The following is a 17,574-nucleotide window of genomic DNA, read 5'->3' as shown; positions in this document are numbered from 1 at the left end:
TCTCAGAACCTCATGGCAACCGTGCCCCCACTGCACTTCTGCTGCGTCCTAAGTCAAACACTGCCAGGTCCGAAGTGCACAGGTATTGCCTCCCAACTCACGGGCAGATCCGAACAAACTCACAACTCACGACAAACGGAAAGTAATAGCAGTCAGCAAAGATAATACGCCAGGGCTTATATCGATATGCGCCGCTGCTGCCGCTCACGGGAAGGCAAAGCATCAACTCAGTGACAACAGAAATCGAAACTAACATAACGAGGTGGCAGTATGGTAGAAAAAAAAAGAGGCAAAATAAGAGATGGCCTGAACATGAGCCATGCACGGCTCAGATAGGCCAGTTAAGCATCTTTACTTGCATCCTTCCCAGGAAGTCTGAGACATGAGCAGAGGTGCGTTTAGGATCACTGTTGTGCTGACATTCCCAGTTTCGTCACATTTTGTCTTAAAATGGGGCGACACATGCGTTTTCAAGATTTCACAATACTTGAAACGATTCAGAATGTTTTCAGTAGGCACCGAGTACTGACTCCTGAACAGGACAAGCATCGCCTTACCACGACATTCCCACCACCATGACTAACAGTGGGTACTTGGTACCGTACATCGTTTCTTGAACTGACCGGTCTTCGAACATATCGTATATCATCGCTGCAAAACACACACGACCACTGTTCAGGTGCCCAGTCCTCATAAGCTCTGGCAAACTCAGGTCGGGCTTTCCCACTCTTTGGCGATATTAGTTGCTTTTTGCTTGGGCGTCGGCCATGAAGATTAGAGTTTCCGAAGTACTGTTCGATATTTCCACGTTGTGGCACTCACATCGCTCTCTGTTTACATCGACACTGGTCGTTTTTGGGTCGCCCTTTTACATCCTGCTTTGAGGTTACACATTCGGAGGTGACTTTGCTGGGCATGCCCGCTCTTTGTTTATTACCTGTGGCCGCTGTTAATCGTTTCTTCTTATTCCAAACACAATTTTTTTTGGACAAATCAAAACCCCCAGCGATATGTGCTTGAGACTTGATTCGCTCTAGGTCATCCATTACCGTATTTTTGAAGTTTGCTGCATACTCTTTACTCCGGCACGTTGCGAACTGCTCATAAACATAAGCTAATGTAAAGCAACGGTATCCAAAGTTATACAGACGTAGGCATTTGTTTACCTACCATAAACCACGTGTTAAAATACTTTTGGACCGAGTACGACAACACCATTTTGTACTTACCGCCATTGCGCTGAATCATGATGCATGTGTTTATGTGGACTCGTGCCATTGCACGGTGAGCCAAAACAGGCTGACTAGACGGGGAAGCGCAGGCCGCATATCCTAGCAGCGAAAATGTGTGAAAAAATAAGAATACTGCAGAAACACGGCTCTGCCCCAGAGTGAGGTGATGTTTCCAGAATAAAGTTTTCACTCTGCAGCGGAGTGTGCGCTGACGTGAAACTTACTGGCGTTTCGACTCCTGGTGTGGCACACAGTTTTAATTTACGAGGAAGTTTCATGTCAGCGAACACCCCCCTGCGGAGGGAAAATTTCAGTCTGGAAATCTCCCCCCAATTCTGGGGCTAAGCCATGATTCTGCAGTATATATATATACTGAAGAATCATGGCTTAGCCCCCGAATTGGAGGGATGATTTCCAGAATGAAATTTTCCCTCCGCAGGGGGGTGTTCGCATATATATATATATATATATATATATATATATATATATATATATATACGAGTGCTAGTCCTGCAAGGTCCCCAGGAGAGCTTCTATGAATTTTGGAAGGTAGGAGACAAGGTACTGCCAGAATTAAAGTTGTTCGATGAGATTTCGGGATTGCAGCCGGATCATGTTGACTTGCCACGATATTTCGGCTGGCAGTCATCCAGCCATCTTCAGGTGAGTGTCCGTCACTGGAGACTGTAAGTTCCCGCACTCAACTTTATAGCAAAAAACTGGCGCCAAAACGCATGCGCAGTGGCCTCCGTCACTGGAGCGTCCTGTATCGAAATCCGCACCCTCTGGAGCTACGAGGTGCATTCATGTTCCAAGGCCTCCGATTTTTTTAAATTAACTACTGACCCGAAATCTTTAAAACTGGGGTTACTTCTCGACGTAATCGCCCTGCAGACGTACACATTTTTCACAACGCTGACGCCATGATTCCATGGCAGCGGCGAAGGCTTCTTTAGGAGTCTGTCTTGAGCACTGGAAAATCGCTGAGGCAATAGCAGCACGGCTGGTGAATGTGCGGCCACGGAGAGTGTATTTCATTGTGGGAAAAAGCCAAAAGTCACTAGGAGCCAGGTCAGGTGAGTAGGCAGCATGAGGAATCACTTCAAAGTTGTTATCACGAAGAAACTGTTGCGTAACGTTAGCTCGATGTGCGGGTGCGTTGTCTTGGTGAAACAGCACACGCGCAGCCTTTCCTGGACGTTTTTGTTGCAGTGCAGGAAGGAATTTGTTCTTCAAAACATTTTCGTAGGATGCATCTGTTACTGTAGTGGCCTCTGGAACGCAATGGGTAAGGATTGCGCCGTCGCTGTCCCAGAACTTGGACACCATCATTTTTTCAGCACTGGCGGTTACCCGAATTTTTTTTTGTGGTGGTGAATCTGTGTGCTTCCATTGAGCTGACTGGCGCTTTGTTTCTGGATTGAAAAATGGCATCCACGTCTCATCCATTGTCACAACCAATGAAAAGAAAGTCCCATACATGCTGTCGTTGCGCGTCAACATTGCTTGGCAACATGCCACACAGGCAGCCATGTGGTCGTCCGTCAGCATTCGTGGCACCCACCTGGATGACATTTTTCGCATTTTCAGGTCGTCATGCAGGAATGTGTGCACAGAACCCACAGAAATGCCAACTCTGGAGGCGATCTGTTCAACAGTCATTCGGCGATCCCCCAAAACAATTCTCTCCACTTTCTCGATCATGTCGTCAGACCGGCTTGTGCGAGCCCGAAGTTGTTTTGGTTTGTTGTCACACGATGTTCTGCCTTCATTAAACTGTCGCACCCACGAACGCACTTTAGACACGTGCATAACTCCATCACCACATGTCTCCTTCAACTGTCGATGAATTTCAATTGGTTTCACACCACGCAAATTCAGAAAACTAATGATTGCTCACTTTTCAAGTAAGGAAAACGTCGCCATTTTAAGTATTTAAAGCAGTTCTCCTTCTCGCCGCTGGCGGTAAAATTCCATCTGCCGTACGGTGCTGCCATCTCTGGGACGTATAGATAATGAACGCGGCGTCATTTTAAAACAATGCGCATGTTTCTATTCCTTTCCAGTCCGAAGAAGAAAAATCGGATGCCTTAGAATCTGAATGCACCTCGTACTGTTCTATCTGTGGCGCAAAGGCGCATGTGCAAAGGTGAAAAACACATGTCCGCCCTCTGTCGGAATGCGCGCCCACATCTATGAATAAACTCTCTTCTCTCAGAGATCCCAAGCCTTGCACAGTTGAAAACCGCCATCACGAATTATAAGACTTTGCGCTAGGCGTATCTCCACAGATTTTTTAATTATTGAATACTAGAAAGTTTTCGATGGGGCCAAGATTTTCGTGGCAGAAAAATCCATATCGCGTCCTGTGGTAATACAGTGCTCACCTACCGCCGTCTTACTGGGCTGCGAAAGGCGAGTGTGGTGTTCGTGTTCAACCCACGTTTCATGTACTGTGCGTGTCATCTGACTGATGTGAGCTTTGCCACACTGGCAAGGAATTTTATAGATCCCAGTCTTCCGCAGACCCAGGTCGTCCTTTACTGAACCGAGAAGGGCACTAATCTTCGCCGGTGGCCGGTAGATTACTTTAACTTGATGTTTCCTTAGAATCCTCCCTATTTTAAATGAAAGGTTGCCGACGTATGGAAGGAGTGCCCTGGAACTGAATAGCTCCTTATCTTCTTGATTTTGTGGGTGGTCACGTTTCTTACTTCTTAGCGCTGTTCTAATCTAATCTGGAGAGTAATCATTACCTCTGCACACCGACTGTAAATGTTCCAGCTCCTTTGTAAGGCTTTCTCCATAAGAAACAACATATTCCCGGCGCTCCAACGTTCTGAGGACGCCGGTAGTTAGTACAGGGTGATGACAACTTGATGCTCGCAGGTAAAGGTCCGTATGTGTTGGCCTAGTGACCCATCCACTCTCTTAGTATCCAAAACGTCCAAAAACACAAGCAACCATCCTTCTCTATTTCCATCGTAAACTGGATGTTCTCGTGGATTGCGTTCAGATGTTGCAAGAACCGTGACAGTCCGTCTTCACCATGGGCCACATACAAAAGTGGCATCTACATATCGCCAGAAAACTTTCGGTTTCAAGTTCTGCCGAGTCTAGTGCCCTTTCCTCAAAGTCTTCAATAAAAAAGTTTGCTACCAAAGGCGAGAGAGGACTGTCCATAGCAGCACCGTCAGTCTGCTCAAAATATTCGTTGTTAAATAAAAAGTGTGGCAAGAAGTCAACAATATCCGGCTGCAATCCCGAAATCTCATCGAACATTCAATACGCCGGGAAAACGTCAAGAATCACAGAATTAAAGTTGTCAGGACGGGTCGTGAGTCATGCTTTGGTTGCTCAGTCGGTAGAGAACATGCCCACAAAAGGAAAAGGTCACAAGCTGGAGTCTCGGTCCGGCACACTGTATTAATCTTCCAGGAAGCAATATACTCTTTCGTGACTGTGCAGTCCAGTTCTAGCTGCCAGTGGTGGCGGTCATACATGGCTGAGGTGTGCTGTCTTGCTAAATGTGTATGTGTGTGTGTGTGTGTGTGTGTGTGTGTGTTTTCTTTTCTGAAGAAGCCTTTAGCCAAACGCTAAATACACTACTGGCCATCAAAATTGCTACACCACGAAGATGACATGCTACAGTCGCGAAATTTAACCGACAGGAAGAAGATACTGTGATATGCAAATGGCTAGCTTTTCAGACCATTCACACAAGGTTGGCGCCGGTGGGGACACCTGTAATGTGCTGACATGAGGAAAGTTTCCAACCGATTTTTCATACACAAACAGCAATTGACCGGCGTTGCCTGGTGAAACGTTGTTGTGATGCCTCGTGTCAGGAGGAGAAATGCATACCATCACGTTTCCGACTTTGATAAAGGTCGGATTTAGCCTATCGCGATTGCGGTTTATCGTATCGCGACATTGCTGCTCGCGTTGGTCGACGTCCAATGACTGTTAGCAGGTTATGGAATCGGTGGGTTCAGGAGGGTAATACGGAACGCCGTGCTGGATTCCAACGGATCGTGCAGCCACGTCTCGATCCCTGAGTCAACAGACGGGAACGTTTGCAAGACAACAACCATCTGCACGAACAGTTCGACGACGTTTGCAACAGCATGGGCTAACAGCTCGGAGACCATGGCTGGGGTTACCCTTGACGCTGCATCACAGACAGGAGCGCCTGCGATGGTGTACTCAACGACGAACCTGGGTGCACGAATGGCAAAACGTCATTTTTTCGGATGAATTCAGGTTCTGTTTACAGCATCACGATGGTCGTACCCGTGTTTGGTGACATCGCGGTGAACGCACATTGGAAGCGCGTATTCGTCATCGCCATACTGGCGTATCTCACGGCGTGATGTTACGGGGTGCCATTGGTTACACGTCTCGGTCACCTCTTGTTCGCACTGACGGCACTTTGAACAGTGGAAGTTACATTTCAGACCGGTGACCTTACCCTTAATTCGATCCCCGCGAAAACCTACATTTCAGCAGGATAATACACGACCGCGTGTTGCAGGTCCTGTGCGGGCCTATCTGGATACAGATAATGTTCGACTGCTGCCCTGGGCAGCACTTTCTCCAGATCTCTGACCAATTGAAAACCTCTAGTGACTGGTGGCCGAGCAACTGGCTCATCACAATACGCCAGTCACTACTCTTGATGAACTGTGGTATCTTGTTGAAGGTGCACGGGCAGCTGTACCTGTACACGGCATCCGAGCTCTGTTTAACTCAATGCCCAGGCGTATCAACGCCGTTATTACGGCCAGAGGTGGTTGTTCTGGTTACTGATGTCTCAGTATCTATGCACACAAATTGCGTGAAAATGTAATCACGTATAGTATAGTAGTAGTATAATATATTTGTCGAATGAATACCTGTTTATCATCTGCATTTCTTCTTGGTGAAGCAACTTTAATGGCCAGTAGTGTATCTTCGTTGTGCATGTCTGCAACTGGACATGTAATCTAGGTGAGAAGGAATCTGTCCTTCTCCGTGTATTGGTGATATTCCAACCTGGACTTTTGTCACGGTGTCATATGATGTGAGCACTCAGTGCAGGTGGGCTAGCATACGTATGAAACAATAACAGCGCGAGCACACGCTCCGCGCATCTCGGCGCGCTGGCGCAGAAGGCGCTGGCGGCGAGGCCGGCGTCCCGCGGCGCCTGTGGCGTCTGCTCCCCCTCCCCCCTCCCCCCTACCCCCCCACAAGCGCTCTCCGCCTCATCTCGCTGGCCCGCGGCCCGCGGTGGGCGGCAGTTGCTCGTCGCGCGGCGCAGCACTCGGTCGGCACAGCACGAGACAAGAGGCAGGCGTGACACCACGCTGCTCTCCCGCCGGCGCACACCGCGTCGCGATACGGTATTAAGCAGCAAGTGTTGCTGAGCACGCTCTAGTCCCGGCAGGTAGAGAGGCGGTCACCGAGGGAAACGGCGGGTCCCATTGTTGTCGCGGCCACAGGTGCCTGCACTAACATTGTTGGGCCGCACTTGTCGTTCGCGCCTCGCCGGTGCTATAGTGACCGGGCACGATAAGTGACGAGCGGTACGTACTACATAACAAACTTCCATTTTATCGTTTCTGTTTCTTTTTTTTTTTTTAATTTTATTTACTTATACACCTTACTGTATCACTCACAATCTTTTGCAGAAATCTAAAATCTTCGCATGACTACAATTTGCTTTAACTTTATTTAACCTCAGTAATAACAATGTATTTTTCATAACATGCGTTACCAAAGGAGGGGGGGGGGGGAATACTTTATGCTCCCCCAAGAAAAAAATAAAAAATAAAAAAAATCGTTAATTGTTGTTGATTTATATTAACAAAATACTTCTTTAGAAAGATCATCATTAACAGAACTCAAAAGCATTCTAATTTTAGATGGAGGTCGGAAGATTGCTTGGATACTATTCATCCCATGTTATATATTGCCATGCACGTCCAGATATTGGGACAGTGTTATTAAGGAGGGAGTTGCAATTAAATTAGCGAGTAAAGTATTAACGTGTTAGTAGTATCAAGAGATTGAAAATGTGTTTTAGCAAACACTTAGCAACATCAGCACATTTTCAGTAATTTGTGCTATCAGTGGGGGTGAGGTGATAGTAGTTTATGCTCAGTCCCCAAAAAAGTTTAAAAATGTACAATTTCGTTTGTTGTTGTTGACTTTTACTCACAAAATACATTCTAAAGAGTTATTTTAATATCACACTAGCGTCCTGCCGCTTAAAACGTTGAATTTGACGTTCAGTGAAGACAGTGGCATCTATTACTGAAAAACTTAAATTTTTGTGTCATGCTTAGCTGCAAAATTTAAATTTTATAGCATAAGATTGGAGAATTCATTAGCAACAAGGAATATTTTTTTAAAAACGTTAAAATACAAAGTAACTGACTATAATTTTTCATAACGTGGGCACAAGGTGCACCTCACACTCCCTTGGTAAAGCGAAGGCTATACTTTTTCGACAATTTCAATTATTTGAAAATATCTTGCCTTTTATGGAATCCTATAAATATGAAAGTTTTATTAAAAACGAATGGAACAGAAGATTTTCATACGACTCCTAATGTGTATGATGTTTTTTCGTCAACTGTTATTGCTTCCTGTATATACAGAATGTTAAATGCGTCCGTTTGCTGCGCGCCGAAACCTGCATGTGCACTGCGAGCGACAGTCGAATCTGCTGATACCCACCCACTCTTGAAGTCAAGAGTTGAGATGCTACTAAAGGTGCAACAATTAATCTAAACAACGGAATAACAAAACCAGTACAACCCATATATATGGCCTGTCAATTTATAGACTTACGGACTAACCGGTATACCTTCACTCCGATTCTGTAAACATAAAACGTCGTACCTCTTGAAGCATGTATCGTACAGTGATATAATTTTGCTGGTACATTCCTTAGTATACGAGTACACTGCCTGTGAAAAGTGGTGCGAATAGTCGGTAGTAAAGAGTAATAATTTAATACGTCATGCTCCATACTGCAGCTTTACTGCATGAAGAGCGACAATGCAGTAAACGATCAAAAAAATCGTATCATTATTTTATGGATCGCGTCAGGGAGAATAAGTTTCGTAAGGCTTGAAATTATATCTAAAGGTTGCTGGAAGTTGATAAGTTCCTTCAGTCTTAAATACTGTATGAATATAGTCTGGATGACTTACACACAGTTAGTTACAATACATCAAGTCATGTGCACAATTTCTGACAGTAATACTTGACTTATTATGTTAAAATTTTAACATAAGGTTCTAGCTCTTAATGAAAGAATTTTAAATTCGGTCAATATCTATATGAAACATTGAAATCGTAATTTTGGTTCTCCCAGAGACATTTAGAAAGGCAGTCCGAATGTGGGAACGTGCAGTGGACTAGAATTTTAGTAACGCAGATAGAACAACGGTATTAGATATTGGATGTTTAAATGACAGCTGCTCCAACTGACAGTAATTATGTAGATTCCAGTGAACCTTCGTTTAAATTTATGTGATGTTTCACATGATTTGAAGATTATCGCTTGATGAGGGAAACTGGTGGTCGATAAACAGGTACACGTTAAGCGGCTATTGAGGATTTTGTGATGCCGCTATTTCAATTACAGTGAAGATGAGCAGCATTATTACAGGAAATAAACCTCAGTCCATCTTCCACTCATTATTCTGAGCGTTTGTTAAGCAGTGTTCTGCACGACTATGAATTCAGGTTTAGTTCTACCAAGCATCTAAATGTCTATTTTTGCCTTCCAAACGTAATTCTCACGTATTTAATTCAATTAGAATCTGTGTTTGGATCGCGACTAATGTCTTCGGCACCGCACTAGCATTATAAATCAAAGACTATCGATTGTATTGACAGATTTATGTAGAAAAATGTTTCAATAAGCTCCGGGTAGCAGAGACGCTCAACTGATTTGGAGTAGCGGTAAAGATGCATCGTTGTTACATTTGCTTTAAGCATTGTTACATTTGCTTTAAGCACGATTAAAGCTGCAGATTATTTAATAATTAATTAGTTTTTTATTTTACCTACGGTGAAACTTCCCGTTGGCCAACAATTTGTACTCAATTTTAATCCACACGAAGTAAGTGCGAGGCATTCAGTTATTATAAAACTCATATGGGCATTCTAACATAAAAATATTTTATAACTTTCAGACATTCTTTTCACATTTCTGAAATTTATTTCCGCGGCAGTGAGAGTATCATTCATTTGAAGTAGTGGAAACCTCAAGAAAAAAAATGGTTCAAATGGCTCTGAGCACTATGGGACTTAACTACTGTGGTCATCAGTCCCCTAGAACTTAGAACTACTTAAACCTAACTAACCTAAGGACATCACACACATCCATACCCGAGGCAGGATTCGAACCTGCGACCGTAGCAGTCGCGCGGTCCCGGACTGCGCGCCTAGAACCGCGAGACCACCGCGGTCGGCGGAAACCTCAAGAGAACGAGACACAATCTCCATCTTGTGTGACTGGCTATAGTATAATGTTCTATATCGAAACATTCACACACTTATATCTGAGAAGATATCTGCGAATCCAGTGTCCAATATGTCCTCAGGAAAAAGCACAAAATCTTTTTTTTTGCGTTTCTCGTGTATTTAATGTCCCTCCTTTTGAGGCCTTTCAGATTTTTTTTTTTTTTTTTTGCGAAATTTAAGAAAGATTACACTGTGATTTATTTCCTTGAAACATCACGCCTACAATTCGTACTGTCCCTAACTCAAGCAAACCGGTCTGAATTTGTAAGTTTTCCGTTATACGCAAGTTAAAAACGAAATTGTGGCGAGCTGTGGGTGGCAGCTTATCTCACAATTTCCGCAACACCAGCCCTTGAACGGATTCCCAGAAAATGAAGCAAATTACATCGGTTAATTTAAAGGCCGCTTCTAATGATTATGTTTCTTTCTCGTGTAGACAAAGTTCGCATAACAATAATTATCTAATTTTCTTTACGTAAGCCCGATCAATCAGCAACTACCAATCGGAGGGTGCCAGCTTATTCCATCACTTCCCCGACTGCACTCTTCCTAAGCATTCTCTAGTAAAGGAACAAGTTATCTGAAAGACACGAGTTACATTAGCGAACTGCCTTTCTTTCCCTTTAACGAAAGTAGCGCTCCGGCAGTGATGTTAAGCAAGAGACAGGAAAAGGAACGAATGGCAGATCAATGACTAAGTGCGTAAGTGGAACGAATGGCTGATCAATGACTAAGTGCGTAAGTGTTCAGTGAAGCCTGAAAGGTACGTACACTGCAGAGCTAAAGAAACTGGTACAGCTGCCTAATATCGTGTACGAGCTCGCAGTGGTGCTGCAACACGGCGTGGCATGGACTCTACTAATGTCTGAAGTAGTGCTGCAGCGAACTGACACCCTGAATCCTGCAGGGCTATCCATACATCCTTAAAAGTACGAGGCAGTTTAGATCTCTTCTGAACAGCACATTGCAAGGCATCGCAGATATGCTCAGTAAGGTTCATGTCTGACGAATTTGGTGGTCAGCGGAAGTGTTTAAAATCAGAGGAATGTGCCTGAAGCCACTCTGTAGCAATTCCGGACGCGTGGGGTGTCGCATTGTCCTGCTGGAATTCACCAAGTCCATCGGAATGCACAATGGACATGAATCTATGCAGGTGATCAGACAGGATGCTTACGTACGTGTCACGTGTCAGAGTCGTATCTAGATGTACCAGGGGTCCTATATTGCTCCAACTGCACTCGCCCCACATCATTACGGAGCCTCCATCAGCTTGAACAATCCCCTACTGACAAACATCATTCATGGATGCATGAGGCTGTCTCCATACCCGTACACGTCCATCTGCTCGATACAGTTTGAAACGAGACTCGTCCGACAAAATAAAGTGCTTCCAGTCATCAACAATCCAATGCCGGTGTTGACAGGCCCAGGCGAGACCAAAAGCTTTCGTGTCGTGTAGTCATCAAGGATACACGACTGAGCCTTCGGCTCCGAAAGCCCATATCGATGATGTTTCGTTGAATCGTTCGCACGGTGACACTTGTCAGCGATCTGCAGCATTTTGCCGAATGGTTGCACTGCTGTCACGTTGAACGATTCTCTTCAGTCGTCCTTGGTCCCCCTCTTGCAGGATGTTTTTTCCGGCCGCAGCGATGTCGGAGATTTGATGTTTTACCAGATTCCTGAAATTTATGGCACGCTCGTGAAATGGTCGTATAGGAAAATTCGTTCATCGCTACCTCGGAGATGCTGTGTCCTATCGTTCGAGCGCCTAGTATAACAACACATTCAAACTCACTTAAATCTTAATAACCTGCCATTGTGATAGCGGTAATCTACCTAACAACTGCGCTACTTCCGCAGCTAGTGGACGTGCGGTAGCGTTCTCTCTTTCTGCGCCCGAGTCCGCGGGTTCGATTCCCGGCGGGGTCGGGGATTTTCCCTGCCTCGTGATGACTAGGTGTTGTGTGCTGTCCTTAGGTTAGTTAGGTTTAAGTAGTTCTAAGTTCTAGGGGACTGATGACCTTAGATGTTAAGTCCCACAGTGCTCAGAGCCAACCGCGCCACACTATTGACATATATAAGCGTTGCCGACCGCAGCGCAGTATTCTGCCACTGTTTAACATTCTGCGTGGTGTCTGTTTGTTCTAAGTCGTGTCTTCCTACCACTTTCGCGCAACAACGCCAGACCACACATGACATGTAGAATTCAGAAGAGTTCAGTGAGACTAGCGATGATATAATGAAATACTTAATAATTTCAGCATCAGCTCCACTGCACTCCCTGTAAAAGAATCTTAATACTAACTAAATTTAGTGGAAGGGGTTCAAGGCTTTCCTATTTTTAGTTAGCTGGTAAAATAACGCCGAAAAAGCAGTTAAGTTTACCACTGGAAATTTTATTCTACTCACAAAACATTCTTTATAAATTGCGCTGTTGATGAAAGGAAATATTTTAATACAGGATGATAAAAACCAACTGCGTTCAACAAAAATGTGAACGAATATTCCCTGAATGGGATTTCAAGTTCTACAATGGTTCGAAGGATGACCTATGCCATATCACATCTATAATTTAGATTTAAATTAAATTTCACAAATGAGAAAACTATCAAAATGGTCTACAGTGACCCTCAGTTATCTTTAGTCACTTATCTAACTTGTAAATTACAGAGGCTGATGTGGCTTCTCAATAATTATATAACAGAAAAAACATCGCAGTTCAGATTTTTACTTCAAGTAGCAAATGTGAACACCATGAGATTTAATTGACGATCGACACTAGTATTAAGTAAAAAGGGGATGTAACAGATGAGATTTCTCCAGTTGTGAGTGAAGCTGTTATGCGGCATCACGTGCGTTCATTACCTTGTCGTTGGTTAGGCAGCATCAGGGGGCAGAGGGCGGCGCAGCTCCATACAGCTCGCCGTCTCGGAAGCAAATCTCTCCTAACTTCTCCTTGCGACAATTTACCAAAGTGTTTTCATCTGACCAGTCAGGGTGTCAATGTTAACCTTAAGCTCCGCCTACAAAAATTCTGTCTATCCATTGAGAAACGTTATACTTTTCGTGGTGGGGCAATGTTTTTAAAGTTTGCAACGTAACAGAGACGCGAAAAAGTCTCACGCTACACCCCTGCAGCTGGTGTGGCCCTTTTAGTGTTATTGTAAGATCTATACTGTTCTTCTGGAGGGCTCTATCTTTTAACATGGGCTGGGGGGTGGTCCTTGCGGTTGGCTGGAGACGTGGGTGTCCGTCCCTTATCGTAGGGCCTTCTAGCTTAACACGGTTCTGCTCTCGGCTTTGTTCTTGTTTCTCCCCTCGGAACTGCGTCTGTTTCACGGTGGGAAGGTATGACACGCATTTAGGCATTCTTGTGTTAGTCTGTGCTATTCCATTTGCTCACTCGTTAATCGTATTACTTTGGTTACTTTAATGTCACGATTTATTTGGAGCTATGTGACATACTGCTGTATTTGCTTATCATGTGAGGGTTTTCATGGAAGGTGTTGGATTTGCAGGACACCTTACAACTGTATTCGAATACATATGCCTACACCAGTTTCTTTGGCGCTTCAGTGTAGAATAGAACGTTGGTACGGCTTGGGATGCGGAAGGGGGGGGGGGGGAGTGGGGGGTGGAAAATGGGGCACACATTACAAGCTATATACAAGCTATAGTTACCCGAACAGGCAGACACATGAGAGCAGCTGATGTTATTGCATTTACAGTAGCTTACTTACTCACCGTCACTCGCCATGACAAAATTATTGATTTGCTGCAGGTAACAGCTAGCGTTCAATAATTCGGTGTTGTTCTACAGTCGAAATTCGTAACATGATTGTTCCTCACAATTATCAGACAAATGTCGATATGGCAGGTACTGTGATAAGTAATCGTGGAGCAGAACCGCAGCTGGAATCACTCAAAAAGTAGAGGGGCATCACAATGTGATGAAGTACCTATGTAGTTCTAATAGGTTATATCATAGAAACAGCTCCCCTTCTAGTAGTTTACCGTAGTTTACTCGATGTATACCAAGCGATAAGGAAAGAAAGCAGTTGTCATATCCGTTTCACGCAAGGAGAAGGAAAATGCGGAGTGGGGCGTGATAGTAGTGCTAGAAGTACTCTCCGCCACACGCCACAATGTGGACTGCAGAATACTGATGAGGATGTGCTATAGATTTTCAGAATACTTATTTCGTATACAGACTGCAAATTTAAAAATGGAATACTGAACACTGCCATAAACGTATGTAGCTCTAAATTTGCTATTAATTGTCGTATTAAATATTTACGACGCTTGCAGTTAAAAAAATGCATCTGTGAGTGCATAATCGTTGAAGATATGTCCCTGATTTTTGTTTCTGTGTAATTTTACAGTTTTTCTGAGGCACATAGCATACTTGTAATTTAACAATTCATCACTTTCAAGAAATTTGTAAATGCACTGGTGTGCAAAACCTAAGGATGAAAGTATCTTCTTCGTAATATATCTCTCCAAAGTAACACAGCTGGATGAAATTGGACCATTCGCAGAAAGAAAGACAACACTATTACACAGATGGCGACAAAGAAATACGCCATGAGATGATCAGAAATAAATTACTGTAAGAATATAATTACACTGCTGTCACAGCGATTTGTGTCCGCCTCCCGGTAGCTGAGTGGTTCAGCCGGCACGGTAGCTCAGCGCGCAGATCCGTTTCAGCCGCGATTGCGAGTGGCCGCTGTTTAACTGTTGCGCTGCACTTCAGTGTTTACATCGCTGTACGTGTGCCTCGCCGAGTGCTGTCCGTCCGTTAATCTTCGTGTTCGTTCCTATTCCTTGTGATTTGATCGCTCTTTCTGGTCTTGCTGCTGCTAATTGGAATTTTGGTTGTTTAACCGAAATTGCTTGGCTGGATTAACCATGGCTACAAACCTCAGGAAGAATACTCTGGTATTTGCTTTTGACAAGGAATCCCGTCCTGTTCAGGCGACATCCCTGGAAATAGATGACTGGATTACACAGGAAATTGGTCTAAATTCTGAAACCGTCCATACCTGGCAACTGGATCATGAAAAATATTGTGATTTGGCAAATTAATCAGTGCTTCGACTGTTGATAAAGTGTTACGAAAGTGGGGCTATGGAGTAGATTTTGTGCATAGAAATGGTTATGAAAGTAAGGTTTCCATCCATAGAGCGGACATTCGTTACAAAACCGTTCGTGTCTTGAATCTTTCCACTGAAATTGAATATGATAAGATTAAGGAAGCTCTTTCACACTACCGAGACGTTAAATCAATTGCTAATGAAAGATGGGCGCCCCGCTTTAAACTGCAGTGTTGTAACGGGGTTCGCTGTGTAGAGATGGACGTTAAGACCAATTTTCCGCCTCACATAACTGTTTGTGGGTATAAGGCACAAATTGTTTATACAGGTCAGGAAGCTACATGTCATATAAGTAACGAAACCGGCCACTTCGGAATGTCCGCGGCGAACTGTTGTTCTTAAAAGTGATTTGATACAGCGTCAGAAGCTTACCTTAAATGATCTGTTACCAAAGAATAGCCCGGATCAACGGGTTGAGGATGTTAACGCAGCGGGCCAAGCTGATGTCTCCCACACGATAACAGTCATTTTCCCCCGTTAACAACAAAAGGAAACCCTGTTGCCTCTGCTTGTGAAACTGTAATGCAACCGAAGAAATGACCTCTGGAGATAACTGATGGTTGTTCAGAGGACGAGCTGTAAGGTCCCACTCCCTCACTTCACAAGCAAAAACAATGCGATGAGGAGGCAGAGCAACCTGAATGCAAAATGCGAATGGAAAGTAATGAACAGAAAGGTAATGCACATACGGTACCAGAAAATGAAGGGGATGTAATCAGCACTAATATGCAAGAAACAACAGGTGCAGTAGCCAATTGCAAAGATCAGCAGCTATCTGTTAAGAAACAAATTCAGGGAGAGGAAGAAAAACTGCAGTCTCCATTTGTTTCCCTCGATCAGGAAGTGGGTGAAATTAATAAAGAACGAGGAAGTGGTGACCAAAATGAAATCACGGTCAACACCTCAGGGCACGCGCCGGCAACAGAAATTGCGAAAACGTCTGCTGCTGCTCCAGATAAGCCGCGAAGTAAAATACCGACGCAACCACATGAGAATGTAGCTCGTAACCAAGGGAAGGGAAAATCCGGTAGGGGCGACCCAAGCCCAAAGAAATAATGTTCGGTCCGAAACGTTCCTACACGTATCACTGGGGAAGAATCAGAAAGTTTACCAGGAAGTCAGTCTGCTTGCGGTACAAGAGAAAACACCAGAAGTAGAAAAAAACGGGAGAGTCACTAATAAACTGATTGAAGGGTTATTCCATGTTCAGCCTTCCGAGAAAACTGTTACAGCTTAACTAAACCCTGAACCACAGGAAACTAAATTAGTTCATCGGAACAACTACATAATGACAGCACTATGACGCAATCTTATTCTGCCTCCACTATAAACATAAATAAAATTACGACCGGTTTGAAATTATCGGCCCTTAACGAATTTTTATACGAATCCGCGAATGATATTTCCCTGTTACAAGAAGATCTACACTCCTGGAAACTGAAATAAGAACACCGTGAATTCAATGTACCAGGAAGGGGAAACTTTATTGACACATTCCTGGGGTCAGATACATCACATGATCACACTGACAGAACCACAGGCATATAGACACAGGCAACAGAGCATGCACAATGTCGGCACTAGTACAGTGTATATCCACCTTTCGCAGCAATGCAGGCTGCTATTCTCCCATCGAGACGATCATAGAGATGCTGGATGTAGTCCTGTGGAACGGCTTGCCATGCCATTTCCACCTGGCGCCTCAGTTGGACCTGCGTTCGTGCTGGGCGTGCAGACCGCGTGAGACGACGCTTCATCCAGTCCCAAACATGCTCAATGGGGGACAGATCCGGAGATCTTGCTGGCCAGGGTAGTTGACTTACACCTTCTAGAGCACGTTGGGTGGCACGGGATGCATGCGGACGTGCATTGTCCTGTTGGAACAACAAGTTCCCTTGCCGGTCTAGGAATGGTAGAACGATGGGTTCGATGACGGTTTGGATCTACCGTGCACTATTCAGTGTCCCCTCGACGATCACCAGAGGTGTACGGCCAGTGTAGGAGATCTCTCCCCACACCATGATGCCGGGTGTTGGTCCTGTGTGCCTCGGTCGTATGCAGTCCTGATTGTGACGCTCACCTGCACGGCGCCAAACACGCATACGACCATCATTGGCACCAAGGCAGAAGCGACTCTCATCGCTGAAGACGACACGTCTCCATTCGTCCCTCCATTCACGCCTGTCGCGACACCACTGGAGGCGGGCTGCGCGATGTTGGGGCGTGAGCGGAAAACGGCCTAACGGTGTGCGGGACCGTAGCCCAGCTTCATGGAGACGGTTGCGAATGGTCCTCGCCGATACCCCAGGAGCAACAGTGTCCCTAATTTGCTGGGAAGTGGCGGTGCGGTCCCCTACGGCACTGCGTAGGATCCTACGGTCTTGGCGTGCATCCGTGCGTCGCTGCGGTCCGGTCCCAGGTCGACGGGCACGTGCACCTTCCTCCGACCACTGGCGACGACATCGATGTACTGTGGAGACCTCACGCCCCACATGTTGAGCAATTCGGCGGTACGTCCACCCGGCCTCCCGCATGCCCACTACACGCCCTCGCTCAAAGTCCGTCAAGTGCACATACGGCTCACGTCCACGCTGTCGTGGCATGCTACCAGTGTTAAAGACTGCGATGGAGCTCCGTATGCCACGGCAAACTGGCTGACACTG

The 17,574-nt window shown here is 45.1% G+C and overlaps 1 protein-coding gene across 2 annotated transcripts in view; it reads left to right on the top strand.

The window, feature by feature from the left end:
• The first annotated feature begins 6,508 nt into the window (after positions 1-6,508).
• Positions 6,509-17,574, top strand: part of LOC126278581 (QRFP-like peptide receptor) — a 1,030,767-nt gene continuing 1,019,701 nt past the window's right edge. The window contains exon 1 of one of the 2 annotated variants that reach the window (XM_049978791.1): positions 6,509-6,796. The gene's annotated coding sequence lies outside the window, so the exon portion shown is untranslated. The remainder of the gene's footprint in view (positions 6,797-17,574) is intronic. The other variant, XM_049978790.1, reaches the window with a different exon arrangement.

This window comes from Schistocerca gregaria, chromosome 6, assembly GCF_023897955.1.
Source record: "Schistocerca gregaria isolate iqSchGreg1 chromosome 6, iqSchGreg1.2, whole genome shotgun sequence".
Classification (NCBI taxonomy): domain Eukaryota; kingdom Metazoa; phylum Arthropoda; class Insecta; order Orthoptera; family Acrididae; genus Schistocerca; species Schistocerca gregaria.
This window is presented reverse-complemented; position numbering and strand designations above follow the sequence as displayed.